Below are 23,928 nucleotides of genomic sequence, written 5' to 3' on the forward strand. Positions count from 1 at the left end.
CAATCAATTTCAATGCTGGCTATGTATAGAGAAATTGCAAAATTGTTAACTTCGATACACACTGGCTATTTTGTACACAACAAATTTGATACAATGTATCTGTTGGTTTGCACAGTAGAGAAAAGTAAAGGTATAGATCAACAAGATATTAATTCCCAATCAAATTCTACTATCATCCCATCTTTTGATAAAGCGGATGGGTGTTGAGAGATCCGATGGGATATCTGTTATTTTTGTAAGGATAGTTAGATAAAGGAAAACTACCTGCTCCTTCGCGTTTAACATGTGGCTATACACCTGGTGTCCTGTACATCGCAGGAATAATGCCACCGGTCCCGCTAGTGAGAGGAGTTTTATAGAAAATTAGTAGCAGAGTGCTTATTTAGACATAGATACTTTGTGGCATATTCAGTGAACTTGAAATTGTTCCCTATAAGGTAATTGCCTATCTCGTGTAGTCTGTGGTACTAACAAAGGTCAGATTGTATGTCCATATAGACAGTAGCACACTTTATCCGCCCGTCTATGCAAAACAATATATATTCTCAATTATATCTCCAGCCTTCCTTAGGCAATACAGCAGAAAAGAGACAAAATTACTTTTGCAGCAAGAGCGCATGGAATAAACAGCATAACAGGGTTAAACTCCAGCGGTGACAATATATTAAATTAAGAGGTACTTCCTATAGAATATATGCATGTATCTCTAGCATATATATTGCCACAATAAGCGTTAGCCCTCAATGGGAATAAGCTACTTATCTGGTGATGTATTCACCCGCCATTCGTATCCGTTAGGTATAATCCTCAGTATCGCTGGTCTGGAGAGAGGTGTCACCCGTCGTGGGTTCACTGGTGCTGGCGGAACTTGCCCTGTGGCTGGGCTCCGTCAAAGTTCAGTGTCTGTACCCCGCTGGCGTGAGACAGGCTCCGGTAGCGGGAGGGGACCTGTCACTGAGTATCGCTCTGTGCCGGCGGCGCTTGTTCAGCGAAAGTGCTTTGTCGGCATTCAGTGTCTGTTCCCTGTTAGTGTGAGACAGGCTCCGGTAGTAAGAGCGGACCTGTCACTGGGTATCCCTCTGTGCGGTGATAGAGAACGTGGGAAAACGCGTTTCGCCCGCAGTGGGCTTGATCACTTCCTGTGACGCGGGCGAAACGCGTTTTCCCACGTTCTCTATCACCGCACAGAGGGATACCCAGTGACAGGTCCGCTCCTACTACCGGAGCCTGTCTCACACTAACAGGGAACAGACACTGAATGCCGACAAAGCACTTTCGCTGAACAAGCGCCGCCGGCACAGAGCGATACTCAATGACAGGTCCCCTCCCGCTACCGGAGCCTGTCTCACGCCAGCGGGGTACAGACACTGAACTTTGACGGAGCCCAGCCACAGGGCAAGTTCCGCCAGCACCAGTGAACCCACGACGGGTGACACCTCTCTCCAGACCAGCGATACTGAGGATTATACCTAACGGATACGAATGGCGGGTGAATACATCACCAGATAAGTAGCTTATTCCCATTGAGGGCTAACGCTTATTGTGGCAATATATATGCTAGAGATACATGCATATATTCTATAGGAAGTACCTCTTAATTTAATATATTGTCACCGCTGGAGTTTAACCCTGTTATGCTGTTTATTCCATGCGCTCTTGCTGCAAAAGTAATTTTGTCTCTTTTCTGCTGTATTGCCTAAGGAAGGCTGGAGATATAATTGAGAATATATATTGTTTTGCATAGACGGGCGGATAAAGTGTGCTACTGTCTATATGGACATACAATCTGACCTTTGTTAGTACCACAGACTACACGAGATAGGCAATTACCTTATAGGGAACAATTTCAAGTTCACTGAATATGCCACAAAGTATCTATGTCTAAATAAGCACTCTGCTACTAATTTTCTATAAAACTCCTCTCACTAGCGGGACCGGTGGCATTATTCCTGCAATGTACAGGACACCAGGTGTATAGCCACATGTTAAAACGCGAAGGAGCAGGTAGTTTTCCTTTATCTAACTATCCTTACAAATTAACAGATATCCCATCGGATCTCTCAACACCCATCCGCTTTATCAAAAGATGGGATGATAGTAGAATTTGATTGGGAATTAATATCTTGTTGATCTATACCTTTACTTTTCTCTACTGTGCAAACCAACGGATACATTGTATCAAATTTGTTGTGTACAAAATAGCCAGTGTGTATCAAAGTTAACAATTTTGCAATTTCTCTATACATAGCCAGCATTGAAATTGGTTGCTCAAAAATACTCTCCTCCTTTTCTCCTTTCTCCTTTTCTTTCCTCTCTCACTTGACTGACAGACGGATGCCGGTACTGTAAATGTTATTTAAACACCAGTACTGCCGTACAGACGTGAGCAAGAAGCAGAAGGAAATAGTGAAATCTATCACTTCAGAGCTAATAAGGCTTCACTACCTTGAAATCTCCGAACCACTATCCTCTGAAACAAGATAGTGAAAGTAGGAGGATAGGTAGAGATAATAAGCTAACAGCTCTCTATTTAACTGTCTAAATCTTTGAATATTATGCCTCTGAGATTGTACAAAAATTGAATTAGACAGCTCTCCGTTTGGGACAGTAATTACCTGTAATTATTCTAATCACTGGGGATTTTACAACACTCTGTGTGTGTGTGTGTGCTATATGTTTGTAAGTCTGTATGTCAATTAATGTAATAGTGGAATATCAATATATTCCCCTCTTTAGTCCCACACCCAGCTCGGATATATAAACTGAGAGGGTACTAGAGGACCTTTTTCTAAATATATAAAATAAACGTTAAGTTTTAATATTATAATGATTTCATCCCTTCATTTCTAATTAAGTGCCCCCAATATAAGTCTTCTTTTTCTATGTGTAAATTTATTTTTCAAATCCAGCCTGTAACTTCACAGTTAGCAGCTTATTGGCTGGTGATTAAAACCAGACACTTTTTTTTCACTTCACCGAGCTTAATAAATCTGCCCCTGGGTGAGGGCAGTGGCAGGAGGCAACAGGATCGCTCAGCAGACGCTGTCCTCCCTGCCTCAATCCGACATCTTTTCATGTCGGATTGAGATCGACGAAAGGGGGCGTGGCCGCAAAAAATGGCCGTGATGTCGATCTACATTCGGAATCGTGACAATCCATGGCCGATATTGGCAGAACATGCCCGGCAGCTTTTGTGACTGTCACTGATATAAATGAGAATGGAGAGTTCTGTGTTCGGGTGATGCATCCAGCCAAAGGTAGGTGGTTATGGCCAAAACAAGATGATGAGATATAGTACCCATCTGCAAACATTATTAGAATGGTAAATGACCCTGTACCAGTTAATGCAAGGGACCTTTTTTCATTTTCTGATTAATGTATTTGATGGTTACATCCGTGATGATTTTCTGGTTACACCCGTTACGCATACATTCCTTTAAATATTGTCAAGGTAATAAGAAAAACTTTCCAGAAAATTTTACTAAAACAATCGGTGTGGCGTTTGCTTTATTGTTAAACTGGCATAAATATTTGTTGTAGTTTCAGAGAAATCAGACATGTATTTTATTTCAGAAATTACCATGTCCTATCCTGGTTACATCCGTTACATTTAAACAATTAATTGATTTATAGCAGACAACAATGGTGAGGCTTGTTCACACTTCATATTTTTATTCACCAGTGGTAGATACAATTGTGGTAAAGTTTGCTTCTTTGTGTGCATTTTAAATTTGTAGCAATCTAGATGTTTACCACAAATATTGTATCTGAGAGTTACATCCGTTACGTCGGAATTGCCCATATACCCCTATGTATATCTGCTTATGGCACATAATAGATTATAAACTCCACAGTGGCAGGAACTAATATGAGTGACTAAATATTCTTTGCCGTACACTGAAGAATAGCAGAATCAAATTTTAAATGAGGTTAAGGGCGGTATTCAGTCGGGGATTCCAACTGTCGGAACGACCTGATAGCCGGAATTCCGTCCTTTTTCCTCTTTGCTAGACAGATACTCGACAGGCGGAGTTTAATGTTCCACCTGTCGAGTAGTGAAAACTGCTATGGTTTGTCAAGGAACGGCTGTGAATTAGACTATTAATGACCTTTTCTGACAAAACAGAATCAACTTGTTTTAAAGTCGTATCGGTTTTGTGGAAATCCACCTTCAATTCTGTCAGAAACGGCAACATTGAAAAGGCTGTGGCCTTTATTTCCCCTGTAGGAAATAGCGGCCGACATTCAATACCGCCCTAAATCTTTTTACATGAGTCGAAAACCCATATGGAACACACAATCCCCAAAATTTAAAGCTTCAGTGGATATGATTTGATCAGGGTTCTTTTTTTTTTTTGGAATATAAATATTGTACAGAGTAAAAAATATTCTGTGACTTAGACTATTTGTCTTGCCGTGTGATAAATTATCGATGTGTATTCAGTGATGAGCTTAATTCCACAACTTTATTTCCTTTTTGATCAGGCAGAAGGAAAAAGTTTAAAACACAGAAATCCAGGCGCTCCGTATATTTTCATTTTTTTATTTTATTTTTTCAAGTTTATAACTTACTTTTTATTTATTTCGAAAGACAGAGTACATAGAAAAAAGACAAACATCATACAGTTCCATGAGTAGTTCAATAGGCCCCGCATATTGTTAACCTATTAAAATACTTGGCCATTGACATACCTACATAAACACTTACATACAACATACATATCCATCCAGTGCTGCCCCTACCATTTAGTTTGTTCTCGCATGATGATAGAATCTTCTTTACCCCCTCTATTTAAAGATCTCCCTACCTGGTGATGCATCTTATTTCTTTGCTTACATGGTTTACAATTACCCCTCTATATTTATTTACTTATTATAATTTTTTTTTTTTTTATATTTATTTTATATTTTTTGCCCCTTACCATTCTTTGTTATCTTATAAATACAAATATGGCGTTCATGATAACATAGTGTATATATGTTTTATAGTGGCTCCATCTATACCTTCTCATCTTTATTTCATTGGTGAACCTTGATAGCTTCTATTTCTATACCAACCCCTTTCTTACTAAAAAAAATAAATAAATAAACTTTTCTAAATATATAATGTACAGTATTATTAATCCTTTTATAATTTTATGTGATCGATACGTGTATTCTACTCGTGTACTACCAATTAACTTTCCAGTGCAATATACTTTACTGTGCAACTGTTTCATATTTATTCTGTGAGTTATATTTAAACCGTCAAGGGTTTTTATACAAAAATTATTTCCTTAATCTATTTGCTTTTTTTTTGTTTTTTTCTTAAACAATTTTTGCCAGATTTTATTAAACTTCTTTAAAGTGTTCCTGTGAATATAAATGTGTTTTTCGTGTTGGACCGTATAGTCCACCAGTGCTCTCCAACCTTTGAAGTCCGGGGCCTTTTTTGCCATCCATGTCCTGGCTATCATAACCTTTGCTAAGGCACACATATTGGCAATAAATGCCTTATCATCTCTGTTCATTACACCATCGCCTGTTATATTTAATAGACAACATTTTGATGTGAGGATCTCCTCCTCAATCCCCAACTTCACCAGGGTCGATTTCACCTTGTCCCAAAACCCCTGAACTTCCTGACATTCCCATAGTAAATGATAGAACGTGCCTGGTGCCTTGTTACATTTTGGGCATTTATCTGATGTCTTCCCCCCAAAATTTCACCAGGTTACTCATGGTGATATATGATCTGTGTAAGAGAAATAGTTGTATTTGCTGAACTCTGATGGAATTTGTCGCTTTATACACTGATGCAACCGCGATGTTCCACTCCTCCTATATCTATCCGCCCAATATCACTTTCCCATTTCTCCTTTAGGTTAGTCAATCCTTCCTCATTTTTCACCCACAATGGAAGGTTATAGATTTTTGACACCTTTTTAACTTTATTGCTTTCTGCCAATATCTTTTTAATTGGGGAGACCCTAAATTCTGGGGGTGATCCCTTAAATTGTTTACTTAATGCAACACTCAATTGTACATATCTATAGAAATAAGATGAGGGTAGCGAGTATTCCTCTTGTAATTGGTTAAATGATTTTAATTCTCCACCCACATATAGTTGACTCATGGATGTGATCCTATGTGGACTCCATTCCTTGGATACCTGAAGATTTTTAAGCTCCTTAAAACCTTTTGCATCCCAAAGCGGATGGTCCACCTCGCTTCCCTCCAACTTTTCACTGCCTGTGTAACCAATGGGGGATCTCGTTTTAAAACTTGACCTTTTACTAATTTTTGTAAGGGTGTATTACCCCCTCCATTCTGCAATACTAATTCCTTTATCCCTTTGTTATCTGTTGCCCCGTCCATCCACCCCACTAATGATATTATTTGCCCAGATAGGTAGTACAATTTGAGGTCAAGTAGAGACATGCCACCATTCCCTCTTTTCCTCAAAGTTTGTAATTTTATTCTAGGACGCGCATTTTTCCATATAAAAGAGGAAAAAATACTATTTATTTTTCTGAAAAAGGAGATCTTTATATAACAAGGTGCTTGCTGTAGCACATACAGAAATTTCGGCAGGATTACCATTTTTAAAAGATTTACTCTGCCTATTGTAGTTAGTGGTAATCTGCCCCATTGTTTTACCTTACCATTTAAGTAAGATGATAATGGCTCTAGGTTCAATTTTATATACTCTTTAGGGTCTCGAGAGATCCATATTCCCAAATATTTAAACGTGTCTACATTTTTAAGAGGAACATCTGTCCGAGGACCAGCCAGGGTCCCAGGCCTAACTGGAAGGATGCTTGATTTTCCCCAGTTTACCCTGAACCCTGAGTGGTCGCTGAACTTCTCTATCTCTCCCAACACCACCGGAATGGATCCAACACCATCAGCCAGAAAAACTAAAAGATCATCGGCATATAATGCCACTACATCTGATTTTATACCTGTTCTAAACCCATTTATTCCCGGATGGTCGCGCAGGATCCATGTCAGTGGCTCTATTGCCAAGGCAAACAAACTGGGGGACAGTGGGCACCCCTGTCTTGTCCCTCTATAAAGGGGAAATGGTTGTGAAATGCCTCCATTTATAGCCATTCTGGCATTTGGTGCTAAGTATAATAGTTGCACCCACTTAATAAATTTGGGACCTATGCCAAGTGATCTCATTGCTGCCCAGAGGTATGTCCATTCAATAGCGTCAAACGCTTTTACCGCATCGAGCGACATCACCGCCGGGCATGGATCCTCCCTTCGCAAAATCTGCAGGTGGGTATAAAGTTTGCGAAGGTTTAGAGAGGTAGATTTACCTGGCATGAAGCCAGTCTGATCTTTATGTACTACTTCTTCAATATGTCTGTTTAATCTTATTGCCAATGCTTTGGCCAGGATTTTGGCTTCGCTGGATATTAAGGAAATTGGCCGATAGGAATCTAGTAGCATGGGATTTTTTTCAGCCTTCAGAAGGACCACGATTTTTGCTTCCAACATTGATCTAGGGAGGCTATTTTCCTGAAAAGCGGAGTTGAGTGTTTCTAGTAACATAGGGGCTAACACTTCTGAGTATTTTTTATAGATTTCCCCTGGAATACCATCTAACCCCGGTGATTTCCCATTTGGAAGGAGGTTGATAGCATCTTTTTTTCCCTGAAGCCTTAGTGGCGCTTCTAGGTTTTCCTTACCATCTGCTGACAAAGTGGGGAATTTTATATTATTCAGAAGATCTTCAATTTCTGATTGACTATGTAACGACCTGGATTCATATATTTTAGTGAAGTAGTCCCTGAAGACTCCCTGAATATCAGAGTCCGTCACGGCTACTTTCCCTGTAGTGTCAGTTATTTTTGTTATTATTGTAGAGGGACTTTCTGTTTGCGCTATAAATGCCCAAAAATTTCCAGATCTGTCTGAACTTGTATATTTGGTATATGAGTTATGTTGAAGCATTTTAGAGTGTTCTTCTCTTATACATTCCATCCATTCTCTCTGTGCCTCTATCCATTCTTTTCTTTTTTCCTCTGTATTTTCTAAATAAAGCCTTTCTGACATCTCACATTTTTTTCCCAAGTCTGTTACATTACTCCTGCTTTTTCATTTTTATATTACTAACCTCTTTTTTCAAAGTTCCTCTGAATGCTTTAAAAGCGTCCCAGACCACATTCATAGGTGCCGACCCTTTATTTATTAGACAAAAATCCTCCCATTGTTTCCCCAACTTATCTGCCTCACCCATTTTTCCTAGCCACCTAGGATCAAACTTCCAAAAATATTTTTTTTTTAACACTACCATCTTCTAATTCCAGCAGTACCGGCGAATGATCCGAAATCCCTCTGGACTTATATTCTATATTAGACACTCTAGGCATTAACTTCTTTGATATTAACATCAGATCAATCCTCGAAAACGAGTGATGTGACGTCGAGAAACATGAGAACTGCTTATTGTTTGGGTTTCTTTCCCTCCATGCATCGACCCATCCTAAATTCTCTTTAAAGCAATCAAATCCACCATTCCCCCTCTTCGTTCCAACCGGCGATCTGCTCCATCTATCCATCTGAGTGTCTAGAATGTTATTGAAGTCTCCGGTGCAGATCACGGGAGGTCCGGAGAGGTGGAAATAAATTCAGCAGCCTCTACTAAGACCTTAAACGAGAAGGGAGGTGGGATGTACACTGCCAAAATAAACATCTGTACTGAATGAATAGAGCATTCCAAAAATATATACCGACCCAGGGTATCAATTTTCACCCTCTTACTGACAAAAGAAAGAGACTTTTTGATCATGATGGAATCTCCCCTGGAGCCTGTAGTAAACGGGGCATGATAAATCTGGCCAACCCAGGGTTTTTTGAGTGATCTTAACTTATTGCCCACCAGGTGGGTTTCGACCAAGCAGGTGATATCAGCATTGTATTGTTTCGCTTGATTCATGATCAATGATCTCTTTACCTTGTCATTCATACCTCTCACATTCCATGATAGTATTCTTACCATTCTGGGCATTGTCTTATGTCAAACCCAATCAAAATTTTAGGGCAATACTGGATACAAAGACACAAACAACATTTAACATGACATATAACACTCCCCACCCTACCAACCTCCCCCCTGTGGTATACCTAGTTCCCTTCACTTTTTACCCTGTTACCGAATCTTATGGGGCTTTAATCTCGGACCGCCAACGTGCGGTGAGCCCCCTGGAATTTGAAATTACTTAATTCATGTCTCAATGCCTGCCAGCTGGTGTGCTCCTGGAGCCCAATTATCTAACCATTTTGCTGCCTCATTTGGTGTTTGGAAAAATATAGTTTCCCCTCCTGCAACCACCCTCAATTTAGCTGGAAACATCATGGAGTATTTTAGTCCTTTATCTCGCAGCCTTCTTTTTATTTCTATATATTTGGCTCTTTCCTTTTGAATCTCCATGGCAAAATCTGGAAAGATCAGTATTTCACTAACGTCCTGTGGGATACTGGGAATGGTCTTAAGACATTGGGGTATTAGAGGGTATCCGCAGGAGACAGGCACATCTATAACTTTGAAGCTGGGTGTACTGACTCCTCCCCTCTGATTCCCCACCCAGGAAGCAGTTTAGAAAAATGTGCCCTCAGGAGAGGATGCACACGGCTGGAGCTCCAGAGAGTTTGTCTTCAGTTTAATTTCTTTTATTATTTTGGGGTTACTGTGTTGGACTTCACAGTATCCCTGCTTCGAGGGAGTCAGTTGAGGAGGGTTCAGCTGCAGGCCTCTTAAGGTACCGAGCTGTCCCCGCTGCAGGACCACTGTCCTGAGTGGGTGTTTGTACTCACGGGCATTGCGCTGCAGTGATACTCACCCCCAGCATGCCGCACACTCCTGACACAGTCCGAAGACGTCTGTGGTGAGTAGAAACTGGGGTCCCCACAGTGGGGTACCCCGGCTCATCGTGCGGCAAGATGGCGGCGGCGGCAGACGCGGTACCCTGCACAGGGGCTGCGCAGACCCCCCGTCACAGACTGGCTGCGGGTGACAGTCCCTGGGCTACCAGGGCAGATCCCACCACAAAACGCTGTTCAGTGTAAGGGCGCCATTAAAACTGACAGCCAGTGCCAGTATAAAGATCAGTGAAGCCCCTGCGCCATCATAGTAGGGGGGGCTTCAGCGGAGCGAGGCCAGAGCTCTGAGCGCGCATACACTACTTCCTGCTTCTCCCTGGGCGCCATTACTGCCTCCAGATCACTCCTCAGCGGTGAGGTGTTGGACAGAGGAAATCTGCAGAAAACAGCAAGTGTATTTAGCGCTAAAATCGCTTAATTGATCACACTGTTCTGTGTTTATGCGTGTTACCAACTCCTAAATAGGAGTTCAGGTTGTACAGGGTGTGCTGGTCTCCTCAGTGTAATCTGAGCGCTCCCCCCACGGGCTGGTTAAGCTACACACTTCCAGTGATAGAGCTCACACATATATAGCTGCTATACACTGCACATTGATTTTATATACATATATTTCATTGTGATTGTGGGAAAAAGGTTATTTATTCCTTCAACATGGTGAGGAAATTAACCTGTCTCATTTGCAGCAGCAAGTTTGTGCCTAAGTCCACTTCACAGATTACCTGTGAAGAGTGCATGTCCACTCAAACAGGGGTTCCACCCCAGATCAGTGGTACTCTTCAATCAGACTCGCAAGAGCCTGAGTGGGCTGCAGGCATTAAAACCATGCTGCAGGCAGTGTCAACTCAATTGGCTGCAAATACAGTGCAGACCAAACAGGTGCAGCAGGACTTATCAGTTCTGCCCGAACGGGTGGATAATATGAATCCCACCACGGGCCAGTCACAGAAGCGTGCTGCGACCGCCATGTTGCCTGATTCAGATGATGATCTGCAGGCGGGTGACGACACGGATGATAACGTGGACGACGGGGCTCTGATCCCTGATTCACAATCATCCCTCAGGGGCCCGGAACCTCTTATTATAGCAATAAGAGAAGTTTTAGACCTTCCCTTAGCAGACACGCAGGAAGGTGACCCGTTTTTTGGGTCCCAAAGGAAACAGCAAATTGTTTATCCTGAACAAGTTGACCTTGATGAGACGTTTAAGGAGGCTTGGAAACAACCTGAAAAGCGTTTCCAACTGTCTAAAAGGTTTAAGTCCAACTTTCCCTTTGATCCCGTCACTAGAGGGGTGTGGGAAGAGCCTCCGGTTGTGGATGCATCAGTGTCCAGACTGTCCAAGAAGGTGGTTCTCCCCGTGCCAGGGGCAGCAACACTGAAGGACAGTACAGACAAAAAAATGGATACTACCCTTAAGTCCATGTACACAGCGAGTGGGGCGTCTCAGAGACCTGTCCTCGCCAGTTGTTGGATGGCAAAGTCCATTTATACATGGGCTTCTCAAATCCAGGAAGGCATGCTGGCAGATATGTCACTGGCGCAAGTTGGAGAGAGACTTCGCCATATCCAGGATACTGCAAAGATCCTATGTGACACTCAAAAGGAGCTTGGAGCTATAAATGCTCGCTCTTCCGCAATGGCGGTTTCGGGTCGCAGGGCCCTCTGGTTGAGACAATGGGTAGCTGATCCAGAGTCCAAACGTAGTGTGGAAAATTTGCCTTTTAAGGGAGAAAAGTTGTTTGGTAGTGAACTTAACGACCTTATATCCAAGGCTACAGCCGGCAAGTCGACTTTTCTGCCGACGGCTTCCACTCACGCTAAACGTCCCTTTCAGGGGCATACATCCCAGTCCTTTCAGGCTTTTCAGTCCTTTCGGCCTTCCAGGCCCAGGCAGAGGGCGAGAGGCTCCAGCTCGGCCGCCAGAGGGGGCCGTGGTAGGTTCAGAAAGCCCGCCAACACAGGATCTCAGGATCGTGCCGCTAATGCCTCTGCCTCTAAGCCTGCAGCATGACTCGGGTTCCGACCCTGGAGTCACTTGCGAGGTGGGGGGTCGCCTGTCAGCTTTCAGCCAAGTGTGGTCAGTCTCTCACCTGGATTCCTGGGTGAGGGATCTTATTACCAACGGCTACAGGTTGGAATTCGAAAGGCCTCCCCCTCACAGGTTCTTTAAATCAGGTCTGCCGGCCCTACAGGCAGATCGGGTGAACCTGCAACAGGCAATACAACGCCTACTGACGTCACGGGTTATCACACCTGTCCCATTGGAGGAACAAGGAAGAGGTTACTACTCCAACCTGTTCCTCGTGCCGAAGCCGGACGGCTCGGTACGCCCCATTTTAAATTTAAAGTCACTAAACCCTTTTTTAAGGGTTCACAAATTCAAGATGGAGTCCCTCAGGGCAGTAATAGCAAGCCTGGAGGAGGGAGAGTTCTTAGCATCGTTGGATGTGAAGGACGCCTATCTCCACATACCAATTTGGGGTCCACATCAGGCTTTCCTGAGGTTTGTGTTGAAAGATTTGCACTTTCAATTCAGAGCGCTGCCATTCGGCCTGTCGTCAGCACCGCGTGTGTTCACAAAGGTGATGGCAGAAATGATGGTACTGATCAGGAGGTCGGGTGTCAACATTATCCCCTACCTGGACGACTTGCTGATCAAAGCAAGGTCGGAACAGGTCCTGCTGCAGGATATAGCAAGAACCAGACAGGTTTTATCCGAGCATGGGTGGATCCTAAATATCCCCAAGTCCTCTCTGACGCCGTCGCGTCGTATCCTCTTTCTGGGAATGTTCCTGGACACAGAGTTGAAAAGGATTTTCCTCCCTCGGGAGAAGATGGAAGCCATACAATCCCTGGTGATGGTGATTTTGGCAAAACCTCAGGTGTCAGTTCACCAATGCATCCAGTTATTGGGCAGGATGGTGGCCACCTTCGAGGCCATTCAGTTCAGACGCTTTCACACCAGGGTGTTCCAACTGGATCTGTTGTCAAAATGGTCGGGCTCCCATCTCCTGATGTACAAGAGGATTTCTCTGTCGCATCAGTTCCGGCAGTCCCTTCTATGGTGGACTCAGGAGTCAAACCTGCTTGCAGGTCGGAAATTTGGCATCCAGGATTGGGTGCGACTCACGACGGATGCGAGACTGCTGGGATGGGGTGCTGTGACCATGGACAGAACCTTTCAAGGTCAGTGGACTCGGTGGGAAGCGAGACTCCACATCAATATCCTGGAGCTGAGAGCTGTATACTATGCAGTGTTACAGGCCCAGGATCTCCTACAAGGTCGGGCGCTCCAGATACAGTCCGACAACGCCACAACTGTGGCCTACATAAATCGCCAGGGAGGCACGAGAAGCAGGACTTGTATGAAAGAAGCTTCCAAGATCCTGGCTTGGGCGGAAATGTACGTGGTGGCTCTGTCGGCCATCTTTATCCCGGGTGTGGACAATTGGGAGGCGGACTATCTGAGCCGTCACGCCCTCCACCCCGGGGAATGGAGCCTGAATTCACAGGTTTTTGCAGCAATTGTGGACCGTTGGGGCCAGCCATCGATAGATCTGATGGCATCCCGGTTAAACCACAAGGTCCCCAAGTACTGCACAAGGACCAGAGATCCCTGCGCAGTGGCGATAGACGCCCTGACAATTCCATGGGTGTTTCCCTTGGTGTACCTATTTCTGCCCATACCACTGCTGACAAGGGTTCTAAAAAGGGTTCGAAGTCAGGGAGTGGAAGCCATTCTGGTGGCTCCGGACTGGCCAAGAAGGGCTTGGTTCGCGGATCTACAGAGCCTGCTGATCGAAGATCCTTGGCCCCTGCCTCTAAGGAGAGATCTACTCACACAGGGCCCTTGCGTCTTCCAAGATTTAGGGCGGCTACGTTTGTTCGCATGGAGGCTGAACGGCAAATCTTAGCTCAGAAAGGTCTGCACTCATCGGTTATCACCACGATGATTCAGGCCAGAAAGCCGGTAACAAACACCCACTACTACAAAATCTGGAGAAAGTACGTGGGTTGGTGTGAGGAGCAGAAGGTCCCCCCAGCAAAGTTTAACCTAAACAGGTTACTGTGCTTCTTACAAGCGGGATTGGATTTGGGTCTCCGTCTGGGCTCATTAAAAGTCCAGATTTCGGCCTTGTCCATATTCTTCCAAAGAAAATTGGCTGTCATCCCGGAAGTGCAAACATTTCTTCAGGGAGTGCTTCACATCCAGCCTCCCTTTGTACCTCCTACACCACCTTGGAGTTTGGACGTCATCCTAAACTTCCTTCAATCCTCCTGGTTCGAACCTTTGGAGTCGATAGAATTGCGGTATATTACCTGGAAGGCGGTGGTCCTTTTGGCCCTAGCCTCGGCTAGGAGAGTGTCTGAATTGGGAGCCCTTTCCTGTAAGTGTCCCTATCTAATTTTTCACTCAGACAGAGCGGAGTTGAGAACAAACCCGCGATTCCTCCCTAAGGTGATTTCTTCTTTTCACCTTAATCAGCCCATTGTAGTCCCGTCTGCGTCTAGTTCACCGGATATTCCGGTATCCCTGGATGTGGTGCGTGTCTTGCGTGTTTATGTCCAGAGGACTTCAAGGATCAGGAAGACAGATTGTCTATTCGTCCTGTATGACGCACAAAAGAAGGGACACCCTGCATCTAAGCAATCTATTGCTAGATGGATTAGGACTACAGTCCAACAAGCCTATGTGACGGCAGGCCTGCCAACACCTTCTGTTATAAAGGCTCATTCCACCAGATCGGTGGGCGCATCCTGGGCGGCTGCTCGGGGTGTGTCGGCTCTGCAACTCTGTAGAGCTGCTACATGGTCGGGGCAACACACCTTTGTAAAATTTTATAAATTTGATGCCCTGGCCAAAGAGGATACCCAGTTTGGGCAGGCGGTACTGCAGCAGTCTCCGCACGTACCCTCCCTTTCTGGAAGCTTTGGGACATCCCCAATGTCTTAAGACCATTCCCAGTATTCCATAGGACGTTAGTGAAAATAGGAATTTAATACCTACCGGTAATTCCTTTTCACGTAGTCCTTATGGGATACTGGGCGCCCGCCCTGTGCGGGGGTCTGGCTGCAGCTTTATTTCTGCTTATTAAAGTTCAGAAGTTCATTTTATTGTCTTCTGGTTATAAGGTCTAGTTCAGTGACCTTTGTTAAAGAAAATAGACCTAGTTGGTGGTATTATAGTTGTTTATTATTTTTATGAATGCGGGTGTGCTGGCATGAATCTCACCACACAATTCACACTTATGTTTACATAGGTGACATATAAGTTATTCCTCTCATATGTTCATTCTCCTTCGGGCACAGTTTTTTCATTAACTGGTTCCTGGGTGGGGAATCAGAGGGGAGGAGCCAGTACACCCAGCTTCAAAGTTATAGATGTGCCTGTCTCCTGCGGATACCCTCTAATACCCCAATGTCTTAAGACCATTCCCAGTATCCCATAAGGACTACGTGAAAAGGAATTACCGGTAGGTATTAAATTCCTATTTTTTGTCCCATTATACTCCGTTGGTCCTTGTTCTCGGGCCAAACGAAGCAACGTATCCCGATCCGAGAAGTGTAGCATCTTGATTATCATTGTCCGTGGAGGGGCTCCTGGGGGCAATGGTCTGAAGGGTACTCTATGGGCCCTTTCAATGGAGAAGAATTTGGAAAATGGTTCACTACCAAATTTATCCTTAATCCAGCTTTCCATAAACTTAATAGGGTCTGTCCCTTCTTCCCGTTCTGGTAGCCCTACAAATCTCACGTTGTTCCTGCGACTCCTCCCCTCCATATCTGAGATTTTGTTTTTCATTTCTCGCATCTGATCAGATATGGCCCCCACTTTTGTAATGAGATGGTTATTACTGTCCTCCAGTTTTGAGACTCGATCCTCAGCCTCCTTAACTCGCTCCTTCACACTTTTTATATCCTGTCTCATGACCGTGATATCTGCCTGTATATCAATGATTTTTTCCGTCAGTCTCTGTTCGCTGCCTTTTATCGCCTCCAGGACCTGCTGTAATGTGACATCAGGCGTTTCTTGGGATTCACTGCCTTTAGCAGGTGTTGTCATAGGAGTGGATGATGGAGTTTGTGCCCTCGATGTAGCCTGTGAACGGGCATATTTTTCTAGCCGTGCGGCCGCGGTAGCATTTCCTGTTTTCCCCATCTTGTACTCCTTTCTCAGCTGGTTTCAATTCAATCTTTTTCCCGTTGAAAGGATTTCATAGGCAAGATGCACAGGGTATACAGGGGACAAAAGGCTTCTCCTCCTGAAGTATGTACTTGCCCCAGACGCCCTGTTCTCCGCTCTTGACCCACTGCTGCAGCCTCTCTTCAGCTGTCTCCCCCACAGCTACAGGTAGGATCATGCAGAGTTTTCTTGTGTAGCCACTGGGATTCTCTCCTGGGGCGCTCCCCCCGTCTGCCCAGCCTCAGCGTCTCTGGCTAGCCACTCCTGATGCAGCAATCCTTCCAGCCTGCACCTCCCCTCCTGGTTCTTGTAGATATCTCTTCAGGGTCCCGTGCAGCCGCTCAGCTCCCCTCCCGTAGCGCCTCTCCGGCTTCTCCACCATCTGGACGGCACGTGGCTGCCGCACGTCACTGCTGTGCGCCCCGCGTCCTCACTCCGTCAGCCGGCTTGCACTGCCGCCAGCCAAGCTGCCAGCCACACGATAGATTATCCCAGCTCAGTCCTGCACTCTCCGAGCACCAAACGGCAAGTATTCTCAGCCTTTGGCTCCCTCCAACACTCTCCGGCTAGGGCATTTGCTTTTTTTATCAGGATGTATTCCAAGGAGCTCCCATACCACGCTTCCCTATACCCGCTCTGCCATGGTCACGCCCCAGCCGTATATTTTCATTTTAAGTGTATTTGTAAAAATATCAAAGTAATATAAAAAAGACAAGTAAATAAGCAGCGTTAAAACAATTACATTAAGAATTAAAATTGATAAAATGAATAAGTCAGAATTTAATAGCCCCACCAACCGTAGAGTTTAAGGCATGAGTCTTCAAACTGCTGCCCTCCGGATATTGTGTAACTACATGTCCCAGCATGCCCGGACAGTTTTGGCATGCTCTTATAGGAAAAAATGTGGCAATGCATGTTGGAACATGTAGTTTCACAACATCTAGAGGGCCACAGTTTGAAGACCCATGGTTTAAGGCGTCCTAGAGAGTCCGTTTTTACAGGCCTGTGAATGGTAAATTAGATCCCCAAATTGTCATCTGGAGGGAGAATGGATAAAGTGCAGATTTTGCCAGGAGTGGCCCAAGATGGCACAAATAACAAGCTCCTACTGCAGTTCCTTTGTGTAGTTAAATGTCCTCATACCTCCAATGACCAAATCAGTGATGGTTTTTATCCTGTTGGTAAGTAGCAGTTTGACTGGTGCAGTCTACAATACAGGAACTCTGTGATTGGGGGGGAGGTGGGTGGCAATGTCATCCTTACGTGTTTCACTACACCTTGTAGCTTTTTTAAATGTTGATCATTGCATGAACATGGCTGGCTTTATATACCCTAATCATTTAGGTCACATGACCAATCAAATCTATTTAGATTAACCAATCTATTAAAATACATAATAAAATATTGCTTGAATAGGAGGCAGAAAGAAAGAAATGTAAATGCAATCTATGTCACCAGTTATGTTTACAATACAAGCTAAAACTGAAGAAACAAAATTAATAAATCGCTTTTTTCTGTGACACCCGGAACTTGCGGGTCACAGACAGTGTTATTGCACTCGATCTATAGCTATCTTCACCCTGCCCGGTTGTTGGGTAAATCAGGTGGTCACATTTAGCCAATAGCGGTGTAAGATCTAGATATAGCATACGGGTTACCTCATGTAACTTCGGATGACATGTGACGTTGGGTGCAGTGATCCTGGTCGCCCGGCAACCCATAATGTTGCAGAGTTCCGATTAATTATTTCCAGGTTGCACCGGATGACTTGGATTAATATAGTGTGTATTGTGTTATGATATACTGTATAGCAGTATATATGGCTAGTTAAAGGAGTGGGGCTATTCAATTAGTCCCATTGGTAACCTTCAGGATGCAGTTAATGAGGTTTGGGTCTTTTCATGACTGAGCAGGCTCAAAAAAAAAAAAATCTGTTAAATAGCCTGTTTTCAGGACGCCGCTGTGCAGACACTTATCCCAGATTACCTGTTAACATTGTATTTACTGTGCAAGAAGTAAATTGGGCTCTAATTGAATAGCCCTGGGTTGTTAACAGCTTAACTGTTTTTTTGTTTTGTTTTTTTACTCCCCAAAAAAAAAAACACTCAGAAATGATCATGCAGTAATAGATCCCAGTGTTCAAGCCACCACCCTCACTCTGTATCAGTGGGTATAAAATGCAGAGCATGTTGGAGGGTATGGGAGAGGTCAGTGGGCTGAGGAAGGGTGGCTAGAGAGAAGCAGTTACTGAAGAAAAATCACATAAAAACACATTTTGCATTTGCCAGAAGACATCAGTACTTTTGCTACAATATGAATATGTCTTGTATTCAGTTGAGACAAAAATTTAGCGTTTTGGCTCCAATGCAAATTGGTAAAGCGTGGTGATGGCAGCATCATGTTGTGCAGATGCTTTTCCGCTGCAGGGCTGGACATCTTGTTAAAATGAAAGGAAAGATGGGTGGTACAAAATAAAGGGAGATACTACAAGTTCAAAGGACAACAACCCCAAGCAGAAGGCCGAATCAACACTGAACAGCAAAAACGCTTCAAAAGTGCAGTCCACATGCATGAAATAGTGGGTGAATATTTAGTGGGAACATAACCCAACAGGTTCTCTGTAAATACCTTGTTTGCCAATACTTTTACAGGAAGAATAATTTCCCCTGAACCTACCTCCCAGTTTCAGTGCATGTCTGAGAGATGGTCTACGAAACTATATACAATATTCCAGATGAGGCCACACCAATAACCTATACAGTGCCATTATTAATACTTTACCTATCCCTGTGCAACCAAACATTTGATTTGCCTTTCTCATTGTTGCCTTGCTTCTCTACATTTTAATTCACTTGAAATGGTGACTCCTAAATTCCTTTCCTCCCCCACAGTTTGCATTATATTACCCTTGATACTATATTTAGCCTTTTGGGTTTTTGCATTTTATGGTATTGAACTGTAATTACCACATTCTTGACCATTCCTCAAGTCTATCTATATAATCTATCATTTATTTTTCTCCTCAAATAACATGTTAACTTAACAGACGTTTAACAGCATCAATAGTGAAAAAGGGAGCAATTGAATAGCGGCTACCTAAATTCATTCCGCCCCTGAACTGCAGCCATTTTTATTTTATTTACCATAGAATTCTGGATTTAAAGTGAATCCAAAGTACTTTTTCTACATTTTATGAAATGTAATATTCTTTATACAGTTTAATTGTTTTTTTGATTCTAGGAGGCATTTCAGTTTTTTGGGTTGTGATAATAGGTGCCTTACTAGGCAGTACAGTTGTTTTAATTCTCACATTCTCTCTTTCTTTCGCCCAAAAGCACAGAGTTGAGCCATTTAAAACCTCTGAATTGAAAACTAACGGGCCTAAGATGAAAAAGCGTCCAGAGCCTCATTCTTCACCCATCTCTGCTAGCCTGTGAGCAGAAACATGAGTGCCCATATGAATCGCGCCCAGTATGCCTAGCAGTTGATTTGGCCTGTCAGGCACCCATTCATATTTTGCCGCCTAAACAAACCATTTAATCTCCTCCTAGGAATTATATTAATCATACCCTTTTTACCAAAAATAATAATATGGTATGCAATCTGCCAGATACCACACACCATATAGGGGGTGCCTGGTTGCTATTAGCGTTTTTATTTTCTTAAAATGAAAAAAAAAAAAATGTGATGTTTATTAAGAGCAATCCTGCTGCTCAATAATTGCAACCCCAACAAAACAAATCTAATTGATAAGAGCTCTGACTGGATAAGTTGATTGAATTATAACAATAGATATAAAATAGATATCAACCATATAAAAACAAAGTGGTCAGGTCGCATTCCATCTCAAATAAACCACATTGGATTAAATATCTTTAGAAGAATTAATGTAGAGTATATATTACATAATAATCATAAGGCTATGGAAAGCTATGTCTTATGGTGAGATTGGTTATGTTGACCAATGCTGAAGCCCAAGATACTTTCATTGGCAGGTTTGTTATAATTAAATTGATTACCCTACTCACTCCTATATATTATTATTTTGAATCGGCATTAAACTTTTGCTCTGGGACCCTGTCAGACAATAACATTTATTACAGGACCTCAGCAAGTTACCCAGAAAGTCCACCACATGTATGGTCAGTAGGCGAAGCACAGTAGCATTACAGAGTGACGTGATCACTAATGTGACGGGAGGCAGTAGGTGTCTACTTAATGAGTATTGTCTGGTCCCCCCCCCCCCCCCACACACACACACACACACACAGACACATAACCATAAAGTCTGTGCTTATTGTCCCCTTCTGTTGACCACACCACCTGGTTCCTGCAGATAAACCCCATGCTGCACATACTTACAAAATGTTCTTCACCAATTCAGACTTTCTTGTTGAAAGCTGGCTCCTCTGAGTCTCTGTGGTCTACCTGATTTATCTGTAAGGAAAGGCTGGAGTGGGAGCAGAGATGCCTGATGACTCCTTGGATCACTGGCTGACAGATGTGAGAAGTCATTAGCCTTTCAGTCAGCAACATGAGATGACCAGAACCCACAATTTGAGAACAGTTGCTGGCCATACACTAGACCAACTTTCATCAAATTGGTTGGACTGAAAATCTGGTACTTTAAGGAAGCAAATGACAAGCAGCAATTTGCCCAAAAACCCAGGACAATAGATAAAAGCATTGTCATATTTTTTATGACCAACCGATTTAACTACAGTACTTTGCCTGAGTGACAGTTTTTGTCCATTTCCCGATGTTTGGAGCAAATTGGTAAAATGACATTTGCCCCCATACGGTACCAGATTTTTATTCTATCCAACCAACTAGTTGGATGGTTTTAGAAAAGTTGGTTAGATAGATGGTCAGCATTATTAGACCAATGGTTGAATATTCAAAATCACAAAGGGTGGAATAAGATAGCCCATTATAATACCACATTTACACCAGAAGCAAATTACCGGGTTAAAGTATTTCAACCCAGGAATTCGCTTAAAATCCTGGGTTTTTCTTTAGTGTGAAAGTGTCAACCCGGGTCTTAAAATACGGATCGGTGACCTTGGTTGACATTTTCACACACAAGGAAAACCCGGGTTTTTCAGCAAATTCCCGTGCTGAAAAGCTTTAACCATTAAATTTGCAGGTGGTGTGAAGAGGTCAGACTGCGCCCAGCAAAATGACCCGGCACTCAAAAATGCCAGGTACTTGCACAGTGGGCGGTGTACAAGGGGTATAATTGAATAAACCATAAATAGCTCAAGCACTTATGTACAATTAGGTTGAAAGACTGCATTAGGTTTTATCCCTTGTATTATGCAGATGGATAGCAAACAGGAGTTTATTACTGAATTGTTTGCACTGCTCCTGTGATGTAGATGTCTCTGGTCCCTCTGTGTGATTTGCACATAGGGACTAATTTGTGGTTGGAGGCATTACTTGTGCTTACTTGGAAGTAGCAGCAATGCAGCAGGAGGCATGTGACATCAGTTCTGCATGCATTAGTGATCTATGCTGCATCCTAGGATCCAGCATTGGATCACCTGCATCACTATCACAGACCCCTCCCTGCCCCCAAATGGCTGAAGAATGTCAATGTGACGTTTGTATCCATAGTGTGTCCAATGATGCACGACCCTTACTGCACATGCACAGTATGGATCTGGTGCATGCACCAAGTACATACAATTTTTATTTTGTGCTACGTACCCCAAACTCAAAATGATCTGAATAAGGCCCATTTTTTACTAGTATAGCTGTGTGTGGTAACTTAATAAAATTTGTAAGTCTTTCTTACGTGTAGTTATAGAATCTTTTGTCCTTTTTTCCTAGCACGACGCCCATCGCATACCATACTTAGTGGTGTGCGATGCGATATTCATGTTAAATTAACAGGAGTGCTTGTACAATGAAATATCGCATAGCATTGCATGCCAGCAAATGGCATGCGATTTTTAATTGTACAAGCACCCTGATGGGTTGGCGTTGATAGTGGGGGGTGCATTTAACATTGAAAGCACCCATCAGGGTACTTGTACAATTAAAAATCACATCGCATGTTGCTATATTGCATGCGATGCGATTGTATAAGATGTACTACGATCAAAATCATGGGCGCCGTGCTAGGAAACAAGTACCAAATCTTTTTGTGTTATTTTGAGACTGGAGTACGCCGCTGTGCTACTACTGATGTACTGTAGGGATTCATTTTTCTATCCCTAAAATATGGCCAATTGTTCAGCAGGCTGCAAGCTATAACCTTTGCAGAAATGTATGTAAACAGTTGAAAGTTATTTTTAACTTTCAAAATTTTGTATTTTGTTACTGATTGTAAAAGTTGGGGTTCATGATGTTGACATTCACAATGTTTATAATGACCGCTAAACTCTCCCACCCCTGATGTTAGGGTTCATTTGCCATTGCAAATGTGCTAGGGATACTTCCCACATGGGCAATACGGATGGTGTAATATTTAGCATTACAGCCACACAGCACTGAGGTGATCGGTTTGTTTCCCACCATGGCCCTAACTGTGCAGAGTTTGTATATTGTCCCTCTACTTGTTTGAGTTTCCTCCAGATACTCCTTGTTCTCACAACCTAAAAATATTCTGTTAGGTTTATTGGCTCCCAACAAAATAAACCCAGAAAGAATGTGTAATGCGTGTACATGTGGTAGGGCAGGGGTGGGGAACCTCAGGCCCGGGGGCCGTATGTGGCCCCCATAGCCGGTCTGAGTGGCCCTCCCACCCGCCTGGCAGCTTTGCCGGGAGTCAAGTACAGGGGAATTCTCACGAGAGGTCGGTAGTTCTCGCGAGATTCCTCTTAATCAACAGCAGCTGGAGACTGTCAGTCCTAATCACCGGAGCGTGGGACAGCTGCAGCAGGACAATTTGTAAGAGACATTTTTACATATGGCCCCCGAAGGATTATTTCCCCATACAAACGGTCCTTGGCACAAAAAATGTTACCTACCCCTGTGGGTAGGGCATATAATATAGCTCCACTGGGGCAGGGACTCAAGTGAACAAATAAATATTGCATGTGACTTCTCTGAGGAGAGAAAGCAGATGTATTTAATATGCGCTGCTTATGGTAACTGCACCTCTATGGTGGTCTGCATTGAGTAAAGTATTTTTGTTTGCTGTAATCTTAAGCAATATAAAACTGTATTCAAATGGTAAATGGATCCGACAACCTTAATCTACAAATGCAAAGAGGGGGGACAGCCACTGGATATTAGTCCTTATCCGGATATACCAAAACCGAAATATTTATTTTGGGATTTTTTGCAATGCATCCTTGGGACCGGTGACGCTGCTAAAGACAAATCTGATGGTTGTTGTGGACACCGGCGAACCAGGGGAGTATGTACTCCAAAATCCGGAATAATCCAATCCCTAATCCAAAATGCTCGTGGTCCCGAGCATTTCCGATAAGGGATACTAAACATGTATTACTCTATATTGTGAAGGTGGCCATGGGGTGATATACATGTGGTTTGGTCACTTTTTCAATGCTATTGTGGCGATCAATCGCATAGAAAGTGCCGTTGCATGTATTTGACAGCAGGTTTGGTGCGCAGTACCATGTGCATCGCATTGGAGGCTGAAGTGTATGACCAGCTTTACAATCTGTCCTTGTTCTGCATCAGTGTGTGACACTGTGTTGGCAGGGTGTATTCATTATGATTGTCACAGCAGTACTGAAGTATGGCTCCAGGCTACTGGTACGATTTGAAAAAAAATGCAGTCCTTAAGTTGCTGTCATATAAATAAAACCCTGTAAAATTAAATAGACCTTATCAGTAAAGTTAAGTTTGAATGGGCATGCATATTTAGTAAAGGAAAATAGATATTATTTTATAAAGTAT

General features: G+C 43.3%; 1 protein-coding gene across 5 annotated transcripts in view; it reads left to right on the forward strand.

Annotated features, from left to right (window-relative positions):
- Positions 1-23,928, forward strand: part of PHACTR4 (phosphatase and actin regulator 4) — a 77,316-nt gene that overhangs the window by 21,119 nt on the left and 32,269 nt on the right. The window lies entirely within an intron of this gene.

Source organism: Crinia signifera, chromosome 2 (genome assembly GCF_055691185.1).
Source record: "Crinia signifera chromosome 2, ASM5569118v1, whole genome shotgun sequence".
Lineage (NCBI taxonomy): Eukaryota > Metazoa > Chordata > Amphibia > Anura > Myobatrachidae > Crinia > Crinia signifera.